The 24,258-nt window shown below is 45.2% G+C and overlaps 1 protein-coding gene and 1 pseudogene across 1 annotated transcript in view; both read left to right on the forward strand.

Moving 5' to 3' along the window:
• The first annotated feature begins 645 nt into the window (after positions 1–645).
• LOC112228194 lies at positions 646–2,958 on the forward strand (annotated as a pseudogene).
• Positions 2,959–21,619: 18,661 nt separating this feature from the next.
• LOC112229054 (short transient receptor potential channel 5-like) overlaps positions 21,620–24,258 on the forward strand; it is a 32,519-nt gene continuing 29,880 nt past the window's right edge. The window contains exon 1 of the mRNA XM_024394945.2: positions 21,620–22,086. The gene's annotated coding sequence lies outside the window, so the exon portion shown is untranslated. The remainder of the gene's footprint in view (positions 22,087–24,258) is intronic.

Below are 24,258 nucleotides of genomic sequence, written 5' to 3' on the forward strand. Positions count from 1 at the left end.
CAATGTGTTTTGTATGCCTCTGATCTAAAAAATAAATAATTACGTTTTTTACGTTCTGTGTGGACCAAATTGATTTATTCCCTCTATGGAAATGACTGATTTTGTATTTTTTGTGGCCTTTCTTTAGCGGTAAATGTGATAAACATTATGCAACATTGTGGTATTTTGATTTTACATTTGAACATTTAGCAGATGCTCTTATCCATAATAGCAACTTGCACTACTGTTGTGACAGGCATGCATATTTTAGTAGCAATGTTAAAACTCATTATTACACTTAATAGGAACATGTCACAATTCTGAGAATGTAAGAATTTAGCTGCTTAGAAGTAATTCTTTAAGAAATTGTATGCTTTGGGCCCTGAAAGTGCTCCCTGGAAAGCCACTATCCTCAATTGATTGAATCCTGGATTTAATCTTCAAGGTTAATAATACATTTTTTAAATAGCTCCTCCCATTGAGTTTTGAGAATATAATCTGCAACCCACCTTTCCCCACATGCACTACACCAAATACGCTGCACAGTGTAGTTGAACACGTTCCTCTTTTGTAGGTTATTTATTATCCAACAAAAAGTTTGCCCGAAAAGTCAAAAGGTTTCATCATATCCGTCAGGGTGCGTGCATCGCTGACTCTCCGGACACAATGGGCGTGGAGGAGGAATGTACATTACATCCCATCACTGACACAATCATAAACCTCATTGCTGGGGCAGCAGGCAAGTCAAACTTTTTTTTAAATCTTTAATTACCTCAATTACCTAAGCCTTGATGACTCTTGACTGACACATGTACAACACAAGGTTGTTTTGTTGTTCAGTGGTAACGTCTAGTGAAGGACAAAGCTGAACAGGATGGCTGTCATTCAGAAAATGTGAACTTTTTTAACTGTGAACATGACAAAAGAGTGGAAGTAAGGGTTGAGGTCCTTCATGGTGACCCTGGAAATCTCTCCTCTCACATAGGGGGTGTTGCGTGTGTGCTGAGCGGTCAGCCCTTCGACGCGGTCAAGGTGAAGATGCAGACGTTCCCCAGCCTGTACCGTGGCTGCCTGGACTGTTCCCTGATGACATACCGCCACGACGGGCTTCGGGGGGCTCTACCAGGGAAGTGTGCCTGCTCTACTGGCCAACGTGGCAGAGAACGCTGTGCTCTTCGCCTGCTACGGGACCTGCCAGCAGCTCACCAGGAGAGTCTTTGGGCTGGGGAAAGGGTCTCACCTCAGGTTGGCAACAGAGGATCTCGGTCTTAGCACTCTCATCTCATCCCTCTCCCCATTCCCCATGTGTCTGGCTGAGGGCTTAAAAAATGCAAAGCGGTCTCTTCGTCTGTTATTGTGTTTTGCTGCTGGTTCTCTTTGCTCTCCTGTAAATCTCTCGCTCGTTGTCTATAACGTCTTTGTCACAGTGACCTGCAGAATGCCCTGTCTGGGTCCCTGGCGTCTGTCTTGTCCTCGCTGGTTTTGTGTCCCACAGACCGTGAGATGAGGATGGTGGGAAAGACCCCCCTTGCGTCACACATGTAAGCATCGCAACTGTTCTGTGGACACTGGGATCATGTTGTCATTGTGGTTCAACACAAATAGTACACACGTGGGTGGCAGGTCATCCCTTTTTGCTTATCTTGCAAAAACATGGTAAACTGGTGAATGAAATATGTCTCAGGAAACCATATTACCTTAGGGTTCTACTCGAAAGCACATTAGGCACAACGTACAAGTAAGACGTGTGATGTGTGTGTGTGTGATGTGATAATAGATTATGTGTTTGGCTGTATTTTGGTGCTCTCCTTCTCCCAGTTCCACCTGGTCGGTGGCGAGGGACATATTGAAGACAGATGGTCGTCAAGGCCTCTTCCAGGGAATGACCAGCACCTGGCTCAGAGAGGTGCCTGGATACTTCCTCTTCTTTGGGGGCTATGAGATCTGCAGAACCCTCTTTACAAAGCCTGGCCTGTCCACAGATGAGTTGGGTGAGTCCCTTCCTTATGACTCCACTGAAGGGATTCAACTTCTCATTTAGCTATTCAGCAAACTCCAGATTAGATAGATGTCTATGGTATAGCTTTACACAACTGATTTTATTATTTGTTTTTGGTAGATGCTGTTCCGCTGTTAATCAGTGGAGGAGTTGGTGGGGCCACCTTTTGGCTGGCAGTTACCCCAGGTTCTATCTATGTCAGGCAAGCAGGCTGGGTTTATCAGAACACTGCTCTGTATCACGAGGAAAGAAGGTGAACAATACCTAATCTGATTCTATTCCCCAAGTCGTCTAAACTACATGGCATTCTGTCTCAAATGTGTTCATCAATTTATTTATTTAACTAGGCAAGTCAGTTAAGAACAAATTCTTATTTTCAATGACTGAACAGCGGAAGAACAACAGATTTGTACCTTGTCAGCTCGGGGATTTGAACTTGCAACCTTTTGGTTACTAGTCCAATGCTCTAACCACTAGGCTACCCTGCCGACCCAATAAACCCTATCATTTGCTGATATACTCATGTTGGCAGCTTTCTTTTCCAGATAACAGAAATGAATGAACTCACTAGCTCCCAGACGATTAGGATTCTCCCTCGTAGTGCAGGCTCGTAATAACGTCTGGAACGGAGCGAATGGAATGGCATCAAGCACATGGAAAGCCATGTGTTTGATGTACTTGATACCGTTCCACGTATTCCGCTCCAACCGTTATCATGAGGCCGTCGTCCCCAGTTAAGGTGCCACCAATCTCCTTGTAGTGCCTCGGGCAGTTTGAGCTCCTTTAGATTTCACATGTATGGGCTGTTATGCATCCTCCAATGATGTGCTTGATAATGTATTGTCCCTGTTCCAGGGGTTCCTGCTCTGTATTGTGGTCTAACCCCTACCGTCCTGTGGGCCTTTGCCTCCAACGGAGCTCTATTCCTGGCTTATGAGTGGACCAGAAGAACCTTCATCAACCACACATCTACAGCCTGAGTTTGTAGGGCTGGAGCAAGAGGTTTGTGAATTCAAATTCCCCAACATTCATCAACATCTACAGTATAAACCAGAAGACAGGAAGTTTTAAAAACTGACATTCAACATTTGTGGTAACCTCTGATCTTGTTTTGACCATGTTTTCTATGCTGGGTCAATAGGTTTAATGTCCAGCCACAGAACCTGATGAGTCAGTATTCAATCAATGGACTCCATGCAATCCAACAACATTCCACCCACTTGCCCGAGACATGCATCACACTATTTCAGACAGGATGTGTTGTCAACTAGTGGAACACAATTATAAAAAAAATATCCATGTATTTACTGTATATATGTGTACATAAAAGCCTTTTATATATATTATTAACCTTTATTTAACCAGGCAAGTCCGTTAAGAACAAAATCTTATTTACAATGACGGCCTACCCAGGCCAAACCATAACCCGGACGACATTGTGCGCCGCCCTGTGGGACTCCCTATTACGGCCGGTTGTGATACAGTCTGCTTTTGAACCAGGGTCTGTAGTGACACCTCTAGCACTGAGATGCTGTGCCTTAGACTGTTGCGCCACTCAGCATGTGACTACACCACTGATCAACAACATTGTTTTTGTTATGTTTGTTCTTTTTCTACATGAGATATACACTGAGTGAACAAAACATTCAAGAACACCTGCTCTTTCCATGACACACACTGACCAGGTGAATCCAGGTGAGAGCTATGAGCCCTTATTGGTGTCACTTGTTAAAGGGGGGGGGGGTGTTCCATTCAAAGGCTGAATGAGCAAGACAAAAGATGTAAGCGCCTTTGAACGGGGTATGGTAGAAGGTGCGAGGCGCAATGGTTTGTGTCAAGACCTGCAACGCTGCTGGGTTTTTCACACTCAACAGTTTCCCATGTGTACCAGGGAATGGTCCACCACCCAAAGGACATCCAGCCAACTTGGCATCTGTGGGATTGGGAAGCGTTGGCCCATCCTGGCCCATGTTGACGCTTTCAACACCGGAGTCCATGCCCTGACGAATTGAGGCTGTTCTGAGCAGCGGAGGCTGTTGAGGGGAGAACGGCTCATAATAAAGGGATGTCATCAAACACCTGGAAACCATGTGTTAGATTTTTATTGATACCATTCCACTGATTCCGATCCAGTGGAATAGGGGGGTCAACTCGATATTAGGAAGGTGTTCCTAATGTTTGGTGTACTTTGTGAATATTACACTCAAGTCAAGTCTTATGCCTTCTTTATCATGACGGAGAAGCTACTGTATGTATGAAATGGACAACAATGTGTTCTTTTGAACATCTGAATCTAATCCAAACTCTAAGTAAAGAGATGTTAGGTAATGGGAACACTGTATCGAATTTGTTTTGAAGCTGACTGTTCAAATTCTTCAAACCTTTCCAAGCTTTTTTTTCCCTCCCAGGTCAGCAGACGAACTGGTCATCTGATATTTTCTTTGCTGTCAATGTGAAAGTGGCTTACGGTAGAGAAATCAACATTGAATTCTCAGGCTACCCTGAGTCAGGCTCTGGGGCAGGCGAACTCACGGCTAACTCCACTTACCTTGAATGAAGTGACTGAGTCGCGAGTTGAGGACCAATGAAAGCAGATTCCCATCCCCTTCATTTGAGGAAGATGACTGATTAAATATTTTATTAATCAAATGTTTGAAAAAGGAAACCGCACACTGCTCTTGATAGTATCTCTGATCTTTAATGAGCTTACGTGAGCTTTAACAAGCTTATTAAATATCAGTGATACTATCAAGAGCAGTGTGCGGTTTCCTTTTTCATTCATCTTGTTCATCTGTTGCCATGCACCTGCAAAGAGATTGCTCAGATGAGCGAGTGCCTTTTGAATATTAATCAAATGTTTGTTTTGTGTAAAAAAACACAACGTACACGTTTGGTGATGTCAGAATGCATTTTAAATGTTTGTATGACTTAATAACACAAATATTGATAGGAAGGCGCTTGTGATAAGCACACTAAAGACGGCGTTAACAATAAGTCATAAAATAAAGATGGCACTTCTAAAAGCCTATTTCACACCATAGCCTGCTGAATAGCAAGACAACTTTTATTTTTGACGCAAACGAAACAGCGTCTAGATAGATTTTTCAGCATTGTCTCAATAAAGGCGTTGGCGTTTGACTAGCCATGTACGACATGCACGTGCAGTTACAAGCCTGCTAAAGTTAAGAGGCAGGCGGACGAGCAATATTCACCGTTGCAGTAGGCCTACGGATGATGCCTGAGCTGGAATGTAAAGAGCTAACTGAAGTTGGTTAGCTTTAGAAAACCCTGAGTAGATATAGCTTGCTTCGTACGACACCCCTCTGGACATGTCATCATTTACCTCAGCGCATTCAAAGTACAGTGGGTTCACATCAACTGTCCACCAAGTTTCCACTTTGGGATAGATCAAAGACAATACTCTTACACTGTAGTAAGAAAGCATGTTTGTTTCACTCAGTAAACACAGTTTTGTTGAGCACGTGAATATATACTAAACAAAAGGGAAAGGAAATCAGTCAATTGAAATAAATAAATGTATGGATGTACTGCAAAAAGTCTTTAAAATTAAGTTGGAGGCGGCTTACGGTAGAGAAATTAACATTGAATTCTCTGGCAACAGCTCTGGTGGACATTCCTGCCGTCATCATCACTTGCAAACTCCCTCAAAACATGAGACATCTGTGGCATTGTGTTGTGTGACAAAACAGAACATTTTAGAGTGGCTTTTTATTGTTCCCGAGCACAAGATGCACCTGTGTAATGATTTTGCTGTTTAATCAGCTTCTTAATATGCCACACCTGTCAGGTGGATGGATTATCTTGACAAAGGCTAACATGCTCACTAACAGGGATGTAAACAAATTTGTGCACAACGTTTTAGAGAAAAAAGCATGTAGTGCATGTGGAAAATTCCAGCTCATGAAACATAGGACCAACACTTCGTGCTACGTTTATATTTTTGTTGTGCGTAAGGTTGTTAATGTAGATGTAGAGCACAACGGTTCCACCAGAGGGAGCTCTCTCTCTCTCTCTCTCTCTCTCTCTCTCTGTCTCTCTCTCTCTCTGTCTCTCTCTCTCTGTCTCTCTCTCTCTCTGTCTCTCTCTCTCTCTGTCTCTCTCTCTCTGTCTCTCTCTCTCTCTGTCTCTCTCTCTCTCTCTCTCTCTCTCTCTCTCTTTCTCTCTCTCTGTCTCTCTCTCTCTCTCTCTCTCTCTCTCTCTCTCTCTTTCTTGTTCTCACACTCTCTCTCTCTCTCTCTCTCTCTCAGCAAAAGGGGATGCATTAGCCAATCCTTTGCACAGCATTCACTGCTATACCCCCCTAGAAGCTCCCGTTTATTTGACCACAGCATAAAAGAAAATCAATTCAATGAAAAGGAGATGTTGGTGTGATACTGCAGTATTATCGGCCCTGTTTTCTCATCTGGGTAGAGAGTTGATGAAGTATACTATAATTATTATTATAAAATGTCGACATGTGGTGGGGTTTTGATTATGCATATAATGGTTTTACCCTGATGTCACCTTTCAGAGTCCAGACCTTCATAGGTCATTGGTACTGTCTATGTGACCACTTGGCAAAAGCACTGTGCATTACATACCGTCACTGATAGACAGCTAATGCACCCAGTCACCTATTGACTGTTTACAAGCAAGAAAGGATTTTATGGAGGCGGCTAAAGACAATTGATTTATCTGCCTCTTCATAGGAAAAGAAGCCTGGCTTTGCTGCTATTTACCATCATATGCCTGCATTTTACTGTACAATACACTAACAGGAACTAGTGTATAGTTTCGTCCATGTTAAACAGTAATGTCTTGATGCTGAAAGTAAAGGAGAGCCACCTGGAGGTTTACTCAGAATGTTTATGTTGTAGTAGGTGTAGTATCACATCACCATCCAATGACAATGTCAGCCAGAGGACATTGGAGGATTCAGAGAAGTTGCAGTGGTAATTGTGGAGATGAGACAGAGGCTCACAATAAACACACGATATACAGGAAGGTCCATAATTATTGGCACCCTTAAGAAAGATGAGCAAGAAAATATTAAGATAATGAATACAAAAATACTGAGCTATATTGTAGGCTCAGAGTAATTGGATGACGTGAAAATAGAGCTCTTTGGCCATTGCACACCAGTGGTTAGGAGGCTTTCCCCAGTGTGTCCGGCCATCTAGGCAGGCTATAGCCAAAGGTCATGCTTCAGTCTGCACAATACCGCCAATCTGCTACAGTCCTGGAGAAACGGATGAATTATGGAGTGTATTGCATAAGCAGGATGTCATGTACATTCTCTACGTTGCAGGGAGAAGGTCCTCAAACAGACAGGGGGACAGGAATAGTGCCCATAAGCTTCGTGGAGATTTCCCTTATGAAGAGAGTAGACTTCCTTTCTTCATGTCAAGTAAGTCGTTTGACCACATGAAGAGGGAGAAGGGGTGATATTAGTTAGTGGGTGTGTGTTTACTCAATAATTAGGGTATTACTGTAAGCTGACAGAAAGGCTTAAGTATCTGTAAACATTGGGATGCTTAATTTCTCATTTATAGCTGAGTATAAATGGCAATGCATTTTTATACAGGCCTTTTATAGCTGCAACAATGCCATGTATTCACAATAACAAAGACAAGATGGATGCCATCCCTGTAATCATTCCCGATCTTACAGTAAAATTGTTAATTAGTACTTGACAATCAACTTCATAACGATGGGACACAGACTTTTATTTTGCCCTATAAACCACAGATGTGGTTTTATACCCAAGGCCTTTTCTACTTACCGCATTAAAAGGACATATTTAATCCAGGCCATCGAATACGACCATGTCAACTAATGGGCTCTCTCCTACTCCTTTGCTCCTCCATACGGTACTGTATATATGTCAGATATGAGTTCTTTTGTGCCCCAGCGCAATTTCGGGAAAGTTTCACAATGAACAAGACTTAGAAAAATGTATAAAAATGCCTTTTAAAAGTCTCTCTTCAAAAATAGGCCTCTGGTGTAAATGCTCACCGGGCAGTAAGGGTGGGGCCAGTTGCCTGTCGTTTCTACGTTCTTGGTCGTACGTTGTTGGTCGGACTCCAAGAGTACATTCAATAGGCAATCGTGCATGTCCACCAAATATTAGGAAGTGTGGGGTGTACCCGGTCTACCTGTGGACTGTATTGTTGTTGGCTTGAAGAATAGCTGGTAGCTGTTCTTCTCAATGGGCCCGCCCTTCCTCACTCCATGTGTTTAACAGAGTCAACAGTGTCTGGTTCATTCTTTCACAAGCCCCATTACCTTGTGGCCAGCATGGGCTGGGTCTGGTTTTGGTACAACCATACAATGCACACAGCTGTTTGACCACTGCAGACTCGAAAGTTGCCCCTCGGTCGCTGTGAAGATGCTTGGGGCAACCAAAGATTTGGTAGAAGTGTTTCCATAGTACTCGAGCTGTGGTGTGGGTCATCTGGTCCTTTGTGGGCAATGCCCATGTGTACCTGGAAAGCACATCAACCATCACGAGTAAGTAGAGACATGCATTGGCTGGGCGACCCAGGGAGATGTAATCAATGGCCACCATTTACATTGGGGCTCTAGTTGACACTAGAAGCATTGGTGCATGGGAAAAAGGCACAGGTTTACTCACCACACATTGTTGACATTGAGCAGTCTACATTAAATATCTGCTCTAATTTTTGTCAGGAAGAAACCTCTGCTGTAGGGCAGATAGGGTCTTCTCTGCCCCATGTGTTGTAGTGGTTCGTGGAAGGGTTTCCATACCTTTTGCCGTTTCCCCTCAGGGACAACTATCTGGATGTGATGACTATCTGGATGTGATGACTATCTGGATGTGATGACTATCTGGATGTGATGACTATCTGGATGTGATGACTATCTGGATGTGATGACTATCTGGATGTGATGACTATCTGGATGTGATGACTATCTGGATGTGATGACTATCTGGATGTGATGACTATCTGGATGTGATGACTATCTGGATGTGATGACTATCTGGATGTGATGACTATCTGGATGTGATGACTATCTGGATGTGATGACTATCTGGATGTGATGACTATCTGGATGTGATGACTATCTGGATGTGATGACTATCTGGATGTGATGACTATCTGGATGTGATGACTATCTGGATGTGATGACTATCTGGATGTGATGACTATCTGGATGTGATGCTCCCCCATCCGTTCTTCTTGCATCTGTCTGACTATCAACCTCTCTTGTTTTTTGATCAGGTTCCTGCCTTTGAGCAGGTTCCACTCCTGCAGTAAAGTTTTGGTTGGCTGGGGTGGTGCTTGCCGTGCTGCCTTGCCCTGGTCTAACAGTGATCCCATGTGTTTGGGGGTCCCCCTCTACTGAAGTCCCTCCAACAAACTGGGACGGGGGTGTCTCTTCGACTTGTCCTTGCTCTAGATGTCCCTCTAATGAACTGGGTCTGGGGTGTCATTTCACCTCCTTGCTCTGGAAGCCTAGAGAGGACATCGGCGTTGATGTTGGGGGCTCCTGGACGCTACTTGATGTTGAACTGTTAGTTTGCCAACTGTGCGGCCCAGCACTGCTTGACTGCCCCTAGGTTGGCTTTATCCAGATGGACAAGCGGGTTATTGTCAGTGTACACAGTGAAATTGGAGCCCCACAGGTATGGTTTAAACATCTCTGTTACCGCCGATTTCAGTTCCAGCAGTTCCAACTTGAAGGAGCTGTAGTTTTGGTAATTTCACTCAGTTGGGATCAGGCTTCGGCTGCCGTACGATGACCCTTTCCAGTCCATCCTGCACTTTAGGCAACAAAACCGCCAGCCCCCGGAAGCTTGCATCTACATAGAGCCGGAAAGGGAGAGAAAAGTCAGCATATTGCCATAACAGGGTGTCGCAAAAGGTTACTTTCAAGGTAACAAAAGCAGTCTGACACTCTAGTGACCACTGTACTGGGACCCTGGTTTTTCATGAGCTGGACCCCTGGTCCTCCAATAGCCTATTGAGAGGTGCAGCAATCATTGAGAACTTCGGAATAAATCACTGAAAATACCCCACAAAGACCAGAAACGATTTTACTTGAGTCACTATGGTAGAGGTAACCCACTCCTTTACTGCTTCTACCTTACCATGGTCCGGCGTGACCCCCTGGGTACCCACAATGTGCCCAAGGTAAGTGACCTGCCTCTGGAACAGGTGACACTTCAATGGGTTGTAGTTTCAATCTATGGCCCCAGAGGTGCTCAAATGCTTCTTCCAAGTAGGTCAGGTGGGTTTTGAAGTCTGGGAAAGAGACAATAACAAAGGTAGAAAAGGTAGCAATGGTAGCAATGATTCTCCTACCTGGTACCCCAGACACCTTTCCATCAGTCTCTGCAATGTGGGTGGCACGTTACACAGCCCGAATGGCATCCACTCAATATTCAAACAGTGGTGAAAGCAGTCCTTTCCCAGTCTCCGGGTTCCACCTCCACTTGACAGTAGCAACTGGTGATGTCAAGAGTGGAGTACCAGGCAGCTTTTTTCAGGGTGGTTAAGGACTCCTCGATCCAGGGGAGGGTGTAGGCAACTTTGTAAGTCACTGCGTTGCACTTTCTGTTTTCAACACAGAAACGCCATGTACCATTCTTCTTCTTAACCAGGACAATAGGTGCAGCCCAAGGGCTAGTGCTCTCACACACCAGCCCTCCATCCAGCATCTGCTTCAAAAAGCTGCACAGTTCCTGGTAGAGTGCTGGGGGTTGGGCTGGAGCCATGTTCTGCTGAGTGGGGCAGTGCCTGTATGGCCAAAGTCGTCTTCGTGACATGAAAACACCTGGGCCAATTCTGCAGGTCTGAGCGTTGTTCAGCTTGAGCTGGGGTCAAGTCCTTCCCTTCCATGATGACATCTGCTTGCAGCGTGTCTGTTAACACAGCTACTTCTGGGGTAGCACTGGTCACTTCCACCTCTATGGTGTGGGGCCCTTTTGGGTTAAGGTTGATGTCCTTTTCCCCTCTGATATCCTCTGGATTGATGGTATGGATGATCTGCCATCCTCCATCCCTTCCACTAGGCCACAAAATGGTTGTATCACAGAGGGGCCACACACCTCAGTCCATACCACCATCTTGAGGACTAGTGATTGCGGCCGGTGGCGGACAGTGCGGCATACTCCCTCCCCTCGTTCTGCCACTTGGACTTTGTTGCAGAGGGTGAAGGCTTTGTCTCACTCCTTCCAGGTCTCTGGTGTCATAACGGTTTAAAACTGAACATGTTGAATGGGAGGCGCTCCAAAGAGCTCTCGCCAGCAGGCGGTTATCGCATTCATGCCTAGCACATTCATTCTTAGTCATCTTGTACCAGGATCACTCCCCGTTTGAGTATCTCCACCCCTCCTACCTCAAAATTCAAGACTGCGTACCCCACATATGGACAGCCCATTAGCAGCCTTCAAAGTCAACCAGTCGATGCCCTCGGTAATACCATTTCTGGTGTTGGATCCACTTCTGAATGAAAGATTCACTGAACAGTGGTACTTGAGATCCCGTGTTTGCTCATACTTCCTTCTCCCATTGCCCCATGTTAGTGGGCATGGGGGTTGCCCTTCTCTGGGTGGTATCCAACCGCAGCACACTGAGCCTCCCCATGGATGTCTGGCCACCTCCTTCCAAGGTATGGCCCTCCTGGGTGGCATCTGAAAATTACATATATGGTTATGACAAAGTTGTTTGTGAAGTTCTTGACTAACCGGATGTCTAAGGATCTAAGGATTCCCTTGTCTTTTGCTCCACTCTTAATGCCAGCTCATTCAGGCGAAAGGTGTAGCCTCCATTTCTCCCAAAAACGTTCTACTGGTGAACCTGGTGTACGAGGAACGTAAAAACTAGTGACACATTATGTCTGTCAACAGCGGGCAAGATAAGTAAATTCTCTTTTTGCATCCCTTTTCAGTGCACGCATTACACACTCCAGCTGTTGTTGTGGAGTCAACATTAGTGTTCGGATCATAAACTGAATTTGGCCTTGCCATTCTTCATAAGAATCTTCATTATCTGACCCTTTAAATGTAGGAACCCATGGCACTTCCATCATCGATGGCATTAACAGAGTGCTTGTTTGGGGGGGCTGCATTATTTTGTTCACCTCGGTCGTTCATCCAAAAAGTATTGAGCATCCTGCCAACTACGCCACATGTCAGATATGGGAAAACCTTTTGTGCCCTAGTGCCATTTTGGAGAGGGTGAACAACAACCAGGCAAGAAACATTTTGGAAAATGTATCCGAGTCAGGTAGGTATCACAGTTTCCCCATATGAATTCCCTTTTACTTTTATATCTTCATCACATTGTTAGCTCATATCTTGCATAATCATTACACCGGTGACTTTGATACGTAAATGATAACTCCGAGAGTGAGAGGAAAAGAGTACCTACACTTTAGTTTGATGTGTTTGTGTTAGGAGCGAAGGGTAGACCGGAGTGAATGCGGTCTCTGTGGGGGTCCTAACCAGACAGCTGTATGTCCACACCATTGGATACAGGGAGAGAGGCACGCTCACTGGCTACACACTTTAGTTTGATGTGTTTGTGTTAGGAGCGAAGGGTAGACTGGAGTGAATGCGGTCTCTGTGGGGGTCCTAACCAGACAGCTGTATGTCCACACCATTGGATACAGGGAGAGAGGCACGCTCACTGGCTACACACTTTAGTTTGATGTGTTTGTGTTAGGAGCGAAGGGTAGACTGGAGTGAATGCGGTCTCTGTGGGGGTCCTAACCAGACAGCTGTATGTCCACACCGTTGGATACAGGGAGAGAGGCACGCTCACTGGCTACACACTTTAGTTTGATGTGTTTGTGTTAGGAGCGAAGGGTAGACTGGAGTGAATGCGGTCTCTGTGGGGGTCCTAACCAGACAGCTGTATGTCCACACCATTGGATACAGGGAGAGAGGCACGCTCACTGGCTACACACTTTAGTTTGATGTGTTTGTGTTAGGAGCAAAGGGTAGACTGGAGTGAATGCGGTCTCTGTGGGGGTCCTAACCAGACAGCTGTATGTCCACACCGTTGGATACAGGGAGAGAGGCACGCTCACTGGCTACACACTTTTGTCTTTTAGGGAGTCTTGTTCATTTCGTTCACCTGTGCACAATCAAGAGTAGAAAGAGAGGCACGGAGTAATGTCACCTCTCAATTTGGGATAGAGTATATCATTGGTCGACAAGCTTTATAGATAGTATGTGTGAGAATTTAGCACATGCTTTATTGGTAGCATACGTGTGATGTTGGTATGAGTGATTTGGGAGACAGATGCAGGAATGCGTAATATGGGTTTTTATTTCACCCGAATTACGGTGTGCCGTGTAAAGGCACAGGGACAAAGAGCAAACAGACACGTAACAAAAACACAGGGTAGTAAACCCAAAACAAAAGAGCGAGCAGTACCTCGAATAAATAACACACGCGCACATTGATTAATGACACACGGGACGAGACCCGGAATCATCTGCACAATCCACAATGGCATGAAAGCCAGAACACACAGCACAGGCCCTCACATGCACCAACGGACATAGTAACAATAATCGACCGCACCATGGTGAACAAATGGCACATACAGTGGGGCAAAAAAGTATTTAGTCAGCCACCAATTGTGCAAGTTCTCCCACTTAAAAAGATGAGAGAGGCCTGTAATTTTCATCATAGCTACATTTAAACTATGACAGACAAAATTAGGGGAAAAAATTCAGAAAATCACATTATTATTGAACACACGACTCTTGTGAATAGGTTGGCACAGCAGACGCATTTCGAAACGTGACCACGGCACATGCGGGAGGAAAAAAAGGAAGCTGTTCATCCCTGGATGACATACAGTCTGTCTGCCTGGGTATGCTGGATCCATTTGCAGTGAGTCATTGTGAGGTTGGAAATCATTCTAATGTTGCCCTTGTAGCTACTCTAGATATTGCGGAACATATTTGCATTCCCGGCGACAGTGATAGCATAGTTTCCATTTTGTGATAAGAACAATCCAACATAGAAATCTTGGTCTGTGACGCTCAAAAGTCACAGTGCATTAAATATCCTGTTGATGTCATAATCTTTCACAGCAGCCTATTAACATCTGAATTTGAGAAGGGAAACTGGCTGGGGCAGAAACGGCATCAACCTCAGAATTGAGTTTGTTCTCTGAAAAACCATTTCACTGCAACACCAGAAAAACCGTGTCTCTTCTGATGTGAAGTGCAGTATATATATATATAAATCACAGATGATGAAAGTGTGCAGCTTGTTATTGTGTTTGGTGTGATCATTGACTACGGTGCCTAAACATACAATCTGTAGCCTACATACTGTTTGGCCTATGGGCCTGTAGAAGGGTTCAAGGGTATGTTCTGATCAATCAACAACCGAGCAGCCGACAGTGTCCAAGTCATTCACTTTACCCGCATTGATTTATGGTAATGATGCTTCAGCATTCAGTGTCACTATAGATGCGTCTTTTTCCTCAGATCGTTGTTATGCATCCAAACATCAGTGCAGATGATCAGTGAAACAAGGGGAGGAAGGACTTGAGCTATTCACCATGTTGCTGGCTCTGGGAACATTGAGTATGCTGACCTGGTCTTCGTCACTGTAGCTGTCCTAGATTGGGCAAATATTGTATTGGAATACCTTTTGGTGAATCTCATCTTTCAAGTTCTGCTTATCTTTTATGGTCACTTGTCGTGATGCGAAACTAATGTATTAGCCTCCACCAGGGGTCTCCAACTGGCGGGCCGATTCTGTTGTTGTTGTTAGACATAAAAACACCAGCAAATCATCTACAAGTGATTTTAATTTTGGAAATGTGTTCCAAGGTATTCCGGCGCATAATAGAGAGGTATATGTGATCGTATACAAATGTAAACATGGATTGAAGCGATTATGTTTTAGTCAAATATTATTATATCTGTTTGGGTTTCTTGCTGTCCCATTTTTGCAAATCTCCAAATGATTTATAATTATGTTCTGCCCATTGACCATCCACTCAAGAACAAATTGTCCCATGGGCTGAATCTAGTTGATGATCCCTGGCCTGCACTAATGCATGCTGTTGTAACTTACATTATAGAAGCTGCAGGTACGATGAAGTTGTCTAAAGGTTGCTACATGCTTCACTCCGTTGATCGGCGTGCATGCATGTGCAAGGGCTGAGTCCGCTTTTTGGGGTGCAGTGCGCACTTTTTTCCATATCGTTGTTGTATTTCCACCCAGAGAGGAAGTTCGCCTAGTGTAGTGTAAATCTACTAAGGGCTCGGGCAGCCAGAGTAGCTGACCAAGCAAGATAGGCCTAGTGTAGTGTAAATCTACTAAGGGCTCGGGCAGCCAGAGTAGCTGACCAAGCAAGATAGGCCTTGTGTAGTGGATATCCACTAGGGGCAGCCAGAGTAGCTGACCAAGCAAGATAGGCCTTGTGTAGTGGATATCCACTAGGGGCAGCCAGAGTAGCTGATCAAGCGAGATAGGCCTTGTGTAGTGGATATCCACTAGGGGCAGCCAGAGTAGCTGACCAAGCAAGATAGGCCTTGTGTAGTGGATATCCACTAGGGGCAGCCAGAGTAGCTGATCAAGCGAGATAGGCCTTGTGTAGTGGATATCCACTAGGGGGCAGCCAGAGTAGCTGATCAAGCGAGATAGGCCTTGTGTAGTGGATATCCACTAGGGGCAGCCAGAGTAGCTGATCAAGCGAGATAGGCCTTGTGTAGTGGATATCCACTAGGGGCAGCCAGAGTAGCTGATCAAGCGAGATAGGCCTTGTGTAGTGGATATCCACTAGGGGCAGCCAGAGTAGCTGATCAAGCGAGATAGGCCTTGTGTAGTGGATATCCACTAGGGGCAGCCAGAGTAGCTGATGAAGCGAGATAGGCCTTGTGTAGTGGATATCCACTAGGGGCAGCCAGAGTAGCTGATCAAGCGAGATAGGCCTTGTGTAGTGGATATCCACTAGGGGCAGCCAGAGTAGCTGATCAAGCGAGATAGGCCTTGTGTAGTGGATATCCACTAGGGGCAGCCAGAGTAGCTGATCAAGCGAGATAGGCCTTGTGTAGTGGATATCCACTAGGGGCAGCCAGAGTAGCTGATCAAGCGAGATAGGCCTTGTGTAGTGGATATCCACTAGGGGCAGCCAGAGTAGCTGATCAAACGAGATAGGCCTTGTGTAGTGGATATCCACTAGGGGCAGCCAGAGTAGCTGATCAAGTGAGATAGGCCTTGTGTAGTGGATATCCACTAGGGGCAGCCAGAGTAGCTGATCAAGCGAGATAGGCCTTGTGTAGTGGATATCCACTAGGGGCAGTCAGAGTAGCTGACCAAGCAAGATAGGCCTTGTGTAGTATCCACTAGGGGGAGCTCTTACTACTCAGGAGGTGAAAAATAAATAAAACTGAGAAAAATTCGCCCACTGAACACTGCAAGAGAGGACGATGGAGAATACATATGTAATCTCCATTATAAACACCAGCTCTGGGCTCCCCCCCATATTCACACCCATTTGTTTTTACTTTACTTTTCGTGTAATTTGCAGGCCATTTAATAGCACACCAATTACCATCCTCAATACATTTTCTGACTTCCAACTTGTCTACTTTCGTAATGCTAGACAAATATCAGGCACTACTTTTCTGTTATCATTTGCTGCATTGTGAACACAAACGTTTTGAGAAACTTCAATGAACAAAAGCAAACTCAGAAGCTACACGTGTTAATTTCGTACAGATAAGTCTTGTAGCGTTACAATTTATGGCATATACCGTACGTCTTCACATATTACCCAACGGTTACCACAAATGTTACCACAGGAATGTCCCTGTTGGGGATATGACTGTTACACATGAATGTCTGATACACTTTCTCTTGTCTGTTTGATGATTTCACTTGAAAGAGTATAGACTTTCTTGACTGGTATGAAGAGCGAGGCCCTAATGTGTGCAGGAGGGAGATGTGTGTATCTTCTCACAAAACAAGTTCGACTCCCAACTCATTGCAGGCCAGCTGCCTCTACCAAGGCGAGTGCTTGCCGGGTACCCAAACATCGAGCCCACATGTCTTTCTGGGAGACGAGGCATTCCCTCTGAGTGTAAACCTGATGCGACCATATCCAGGTAAGATAGCTAAATATTGTACATGTGACTATATCCACATGGTGTAAAAAGTATACCAATATAGATGTTGTAATTATGTGCCTGACATAAAAGTGATCTGGCAGGATGGGGGCCTATGTCCAAAGCATAGGCTACACAAGTTGTTACAGTACACATTCGATAGCCTTCATGTTCCTGTTCAATACTAATGGAAACGCTTCTTCCATTCAAAAGATTCTTCTGGCCTTGAAGCCGCCAAGAAGATTTACAACTACCGCCATTCACGAGCCAGAATACTTTCAGAGAACTGCATTGGGATCCTTGCTGCAAGATGGACCCTGAGATGAGACCCAGAGGTTGCCCCAGAGAAAGCTGAGACCACGGTGAAGGCCTGCGTGGCCCTCCAAAAATACCTTTGCATCACAGACACTGACAACACAGAGTCATCAACACGGTACATCCGCCCCACATTTTTTTGACCACTCCACATCCACTAGGGACCTGCGTCCAGGAGAGTGGAGACAATGGGACCGCCCTTTTGTGACAAGAAACAAAATTGTTACACGCTCCCGGAGGGTCCTTTTCTATAGAGTATAATTGGCCTTTACTAGTCTGCGGAAATCCTTTTTTGTGTGCTGATATTGGCGCTGGAAAATTCAGGACCATGGACAGCGATCAGCACGAAGTGAACCAAAGGACTGCTAGCCGATATCAGCGCCACAAGATTTTAATCAATCAACGACAACCTTTTGCCATATGCGAACTCCAGTGGAGGCTGCTGAGGGGAGGACGACTCGTAATAATGGCTGAAATGGAATCAATGGAATGGTATCAAACACCATTCCATTCACTCCATTCCAGCCATTATTATCAAACGTCCTCCTCTCAGCAGCCTCCACTGGACAACTCCCCCCCAGTGGCGTGTGGGAGGTTACCAGGACAAGGGCACAGGCAGACCAAAACAAGAGATTAAGACATGGCCTCACTGATCAATCTTCTCCTCCTCTCTCACATGGCCAAAATCATCCTGGGCCTAAGACTATAATTGAAACGTATGTTTTCCCGCTGATGATCTCAGAAAGCTCTCGGTGGTTTAGGTAGTGCGTGTGCAGAGGGACCGTCAGAGTGAGACTGCTGCTGCTGTCCGATGGCTGCTGTCCACAGCTGAGTGTGTAATGGCTTTATTGATCTCTGGGGCCTGTGTCGCTGCCTTACCTCTGTCATTCCCGGCCCACATTGCCTGGGTATCCTTCCGTACTCCCAGGGTCCTATCTGATCAGTGCACACTCACGCATCTACCGAGTCTCTCTCTCTCTCTTTCTCTCTCTCTCTCTCTCTCACACGCACGCACGCGCGCACGCACACGCACGTACACACACGCACACACACACACACACACACACACACCATATGCATCTCTTGTTTTTTTTTTGCACGGAAGTTGCAGCCATTTGGGTTGTATTTGCGTTGAAATTGTGTGTGAAACCTGGTGTGATAACCAGTGCACATTTCAGGTCAAATGCCATTTCAAGACACTTCCCACAAAGTCTATTGGACTTTGACCTGAAGTAGAACCAGAAGCAGCACTATGGTATTTCATGTTGTTGCCGGGTCATTGACGTGGAGATATAAGAGAACTAGTGACATCATGTTGAATAAATGATAGGAAGTACTGTATCATGGCACTGCTACGGCAGAGAGTAAGGTGTTACTGAATAGCACCATCGTTGTCCATTTGCTCTACACGTTATCGTGGCCGTTAGGTGGTGCAGAGCACAATTACGTTTACATCATTACCACAGTTCGGTTTAGATTTATTCTCTCCATTACACTCACCCTCTCCCCCAACACCCAAATGCTCCATCACTCCTCAATTTCCTTTGTAATATCAGCAGGCTCTCAAAGAGGCATGTAATCTGTTGATTATAAATCAACAAGATGGAGGGTTTGGTGGAATTTTCTCACATATATTGAGCCAGGGGCAGTGTTATGACCTACCTAGCAGGTTTATATACAGGGCCTTGCAAAAGTATTCATCCCCCTTGGTGATTTTCCTATTTTGTTGCATTACAACCTGTAATTGAAATAGATTTGTAATGTAATGGACATACACAAAATAGTCCAAATTGGTGAAGTGAAGCTCATAGAGACAAACCCCAAGAGACGTGCAACTGTAATTGCTGCAAAAGGTGGCTCTACAAATGATTGACTTTGGGAGGGGTGAGTAGTTATTCACGCTCAAATGTTCTATGTTTTTGTCTTGTTTCTTGTTTGTTTCACAATAAAAAATATTTTGCATCTTCAAAGTGGTAGGCATGTTGTGTAAATCAAATGATACAAACCCCGCCCAAAATCAATTTTAATTCCAGGTTGTAAGGCAACAAAATAGGAAAAATGCCAAGAGGGGGGTGAATACTTTCGCAAGCCACTGTAGTTACATCACACTGCTGATGTTCATTGTACAATGGTTTGGAATGGTTATCTAAAAGTCTGTCATTGCATGCTCACGCGTGGATACAGCACACAAACCCAATACTTTCTAATCAGACTAGGCCATGATAGCTCACAATCACCTTAGACATTTGTCCGGCATAAGAAGATAATTGATCAATCAAAATAGTGACTGGGGGGGAGGTTGGGATAGAGCTCTCATCTCATCCTCCTAAAATCCGTGTGTGTGTGTGTGCTTTGCTCTCTGCCAGAAGCTGCTTAACATTTTCAGATACTCGTGTACAAACCACTCTCAACCAGCGTAGACTAGAGAGAATGCAGGAAAGCTTCTGTGTACCCATGACAGCATAGCCATTTGTCGCAGTATGCCACACTGTGTTAGCATCTCGTGTCTCCACCCTCTTACAATTGAGAAGAGCTCGGTCTCTTTTCCTTTTTCTCTCTTCACTCTTTTTGCCCTCCTCCCTAGATCCCTGTCTTTAAAAAAAAATAACAGTCAAACTAATAATCTAATAATAAGTCGGAGTTGACAGCATTGAAGAAGCAAAAGATACAAGGGTTATTGATGTTAATGCGTCTGTCGTTTAAATCTCTTTGTTTACCGAAACAAGTCTTTCCTGCGTCAGACAAACAACGAGAGCCAATGTGGAAAAGACACATCATGCAGGATTTATTTCTACAGGAATAAATTAGAGAACAGACCCATACATTATGAATGTCCAGACCCACAAGCCGTCGAGACGCAGAGATATTAATGAGGAAACGGCACCATGGGGAAGACAACTTAGCTACAGGCCAGGCTGAATCTTGTTTTGAGGACTAACCCACATCTCCCATTTCTAATTACAGGATTGTCTAATTCATCAAGTAATTCAATTAATCACTCTTGACTGGGTGTGGTTGGCTGGATTGCAGATGAACCAGAGATATATATTTATGCTACTGAATAATCCCCAAGTGTGATGGATATTCGATGATAATTGTTAATATGGGTAATCAATCAGGGGTTTAGGATGGAGTCCTTCAAAGAGCGACAAAATGATTACTTTTTGCTGAACGGCAGCAATGCAATCTTTTCATGTTGAAGAATCCCCGCTGGCAGCACATTTGCATTCTTATTAATGACAGATAATGTATTTAAACAGCAGAAACTGATAATGGTATGTCAGTGAGACACTGATTCTAAATTGGCCTGTTATTGTTTCTAGCAAGTGTGTGGTGTGTGTGCGTGTGTGTGCTTGAGTGTGTGTGTGTGTGTGTGTGTGTGTGTGTGTGTGTGTGTGTGTGTGTGTGTGTGTGTGTGTGTGTGTGTGTGTGTGTGTGTGTGTGTGTGTGTGTGTGTGTGTGTGTGTGTGTGTGTGTGTGTGCTTGAGTGTGCGTGCCAAAGCATTTCTAGAGCCCCTTGTCTCCTGTGTGCTTCATCTGCAGTGCCACAAGCCAGCCATCCCTGTACAGGTAACGTCATCTGACTGGGGAAAATGAACACCACAGTGAATCAATGCTAACCCCCGCTCCCCGCATGTCACTCTTGTTTCCCATGAGGCTGAGCACATCGCTGGCACATATCCTCTCTCCTGTTGTCATTCCAAGGGTGCTCCATTCACCCCCGCCATGGGACTGGATCCATGTGGAGAGTCACCAGAACACGTGGGGCCTCCTTTCAATTAACATGATTCGGGTAGAAAAATGTGGTTAGTTGCAACTCAAGGTACACTACAACTCCAGACAGGTTCGTGTATTGATTATGCATGAGAACGGGAGACTGCAGCAGTGTAACTCTGCAGGGTTGGTGATGACGGGTGGGGAGGGGTAGGCCATGTCAAATCCCTTGATCTTTGATTAGCCTCGGATGACAAAATTGCACCTGCAATTTGGGAAGCAGGGGAGGAAGGGCTGACATCAACAGCGACGAAACAGGTAGATACTTGAGAAGAATGGGTGCATGGGGAGAGAAGGCTGGTGCTGGAGATAAATGAGGGGAGATTGGGAGGAGGGCGGGAGGGAGAGAGGGAGGGAGGGTGCAGAAAGGAGAGAGAGAGAGAGAGAGAGAATGCAAAGAGCCAAAGAAGAGAGTGTGATGTGAAGAGCAGAGGAGCTGGCAGTGTTGACAACGCAGCGAGAGACAGAGAGGGGTTGGAGAAGGGCACCCGCCGCCGCCACCGTGACTACACTCCGTTCGACACCATGACAACCGTAGCAAATGCACGGCGAGCCCCCGGCCCTGCTGCCCCACCAATCAGAGGGGAGAGAGTGGCGCGCGGCAAGCTGTGAGGGGAGAGACGCAGCACTGTATAGCAGAGCTGAGGTAGAACACCCCAGACCCTCCTACTTACACAGAGAGAAGATACCCAGTCATTTCTCTACCTCTTACCTGAACACTGGATGCCAGAGAAAACCTCTTGGATAATCAGCTTTGCTCTTGTTCTTTTCCCCCACAGTGGGGAGGAGTGTAAGGATGGATATACTGATTCTAACAGGACCACCCAATCACTATTACAACCTAGGAGTTACCAGAGTGGTAGGGGGGGGGAAACGCAAAGAAAAAGACCATGTCGAAAATCTGCATCAGGTAAGTTTGCCATTATCTTTTCAACGTAAACATTGCATCTCCATAGTCAAACTAAGTAGGAGCCAGACTCCAGGGTGGACGGTGGGATTTGTGTGTGCCGTTCTCTCTCTGACACACTGGAGACGATGGCACAGTTGTACATATTTAGTCTGCAGGAGATAAGTCAGCTGCGTTTGAACTAAATGCACAATTCATGCGGAAAACAATCATCTGCAACGGGGGGGGGGGTGTATCTCTGTGGAAATCATCAGCCCCTGTTTTATTGATACATCGCATAATTGCTGAGATATACAGTAAAGGGGCGTCATCTATACTCATTTACCAGTAAGCCTTTCCAACCACAGACAGGAATCCCACTCACTGTAAAAACAGCACAATGTGTTGAGGGGTTTTGAAGCAAGCGTTCAGCCAGGCTTCGGCACATTGTGCTTATTTCAACAGGGACACGGTCCCTCCCAAGAACTTTAACATGGCTTGTCCTCCACCTTTTAAATGGACAGAAACGCAATTCAACAGAGTGCTGGCCTGTGACACAGCGATTGGACCTGCTTGTTATGATTTGTTCAAGGCCACCAAGACACCGCGTAGATTTATGGACAGATGGAAGATATACACAGAGGGGCAGACAGAAGAGCGGTGTTCCTCATTTCTAATGCACATAACCAAACTAGGAGGTGTGGTAGTGTGCCCTTAGCAAGCCCTAATCTAATATTGCTGCGCAGCACTGGAAAAAACAACAATCCCACATCATGTATTTTTCTTCCCCTAATCTCTTCCTTCAGTGCAGGATATTCAAAGTTCTCAGAACAGATGTAGAATTGTGAATGTATGAGTCATCGCTGTTTATTTTAGGGCGGCTAGTAGCCTAGCAATTAGAGTGTTGGGACGGTCACTGAATGGTTGCTGGTTTGAATACCCGAGGAAACAAAGGGACAAATCTGCCGACGTGCCCTTGAGCAAGGCACTTAACCCTAATTTTCTCCAGGGGTGCGGTACTACTATGGCTGACCAGGTAAACAACACATTTGACAGTACCTAGCTGATGTGACAATAAAACATAATTCATCACTATGTGTAAAATATAATATAATATATATATATATATATATATATCTTCATATGGTTTATTTTCTCCGATTTTTGTGTACCCAATTCCTTCCTGTGTATTGTTAGGACGATGTCTAAATTCGGCTTTAATGATCGCAATGCACGTATGCCATGGTATCTTCTGGATGATTCCACAGGAAGTGCAGTCATGCACGCACGCCCTCACACACAGCACGGAGAACAGGTCAGAAAGAGGAGCAGACGAAAACTAAAATATCCACGTCTGTTACCCGTCAAAAGAGACATAACAGCAATGTGCTTCAGGGTTGTATCACGCAAATTGTACGATCCAATGCTGCAGTCTCCCTCCATCCATCTGTGTGCCTTGGGTGCGCTTTGAAGTCACACCTGTGGTTCCGCACCTGAGACCCACTTTGAATCCTACCCTCAAAACAAGACGTGTGTTAAAGGCCAATGATTATTCCGCGTACTGTAATTAGTTCCTCATTGTGAATACGGTAGGTGGTGCAGGAGGAATCAAATGTTCAGGCGTTAGTGTTTCAAAGAAACAATCCTCTGTCATAATTCGCTGTCGGGGTTGGATGCACCACACAGAGTTCTGGGTTTGTGGATGGCAAATGAACCCAACGGTGGGTGACTATTAGAGAAAGGAGTGTTTAGAATAACTCATGTCTGTCTGAGGAGGTGTATTAGCATTGTGGTAATAATAATTTGAGTCATTGTTGACAGCACAGAGGATATAATCTGGCTAAATAGCAGCTTTGTGTCTCTCACACAGTTGATGGGCTGGGAGACACAACATCCCAGGTGTAGGGAGTGTGGACGAGTCACATGTAGTCAAGTGGGAGATTACAATTTCTCACAGTGCTGCTGGTGGATTCCATCTCTCATCACGTCTGGGCTGCAGTAAACAATCACCTTCCCTCCAATTAGCATTTCCTCTAAGTGGATGTGTTTTCTGTGTCTGCCTCAGTATTAACAGCACAGTCAGTGTTGGTGCACATCTGCCTGAGGAGGCACAAACACACACACAGAGAGAGAACTGATTGCTAGACTTCTGCACTGGCTCCCTATTGTGGAGGTTTACATGTTGTTGCCTAGTGT

Source organism: Oncorhynchus tshawytscha, linkage group LG30, assembly GCF_018296145.1.
Source record: "Oncorhynchus tshawytscha isolate Ot180627B linkage group LG30, Otsh_v2.0, whole genome shotgun sequence".
Lineage (NCBI taxonomy): Eukaryota > Metazoa > Chordata > Actinopteri > Salmoniformes > Salmonidae > Oncorhynchus > Oncorhynchus tshawytscha.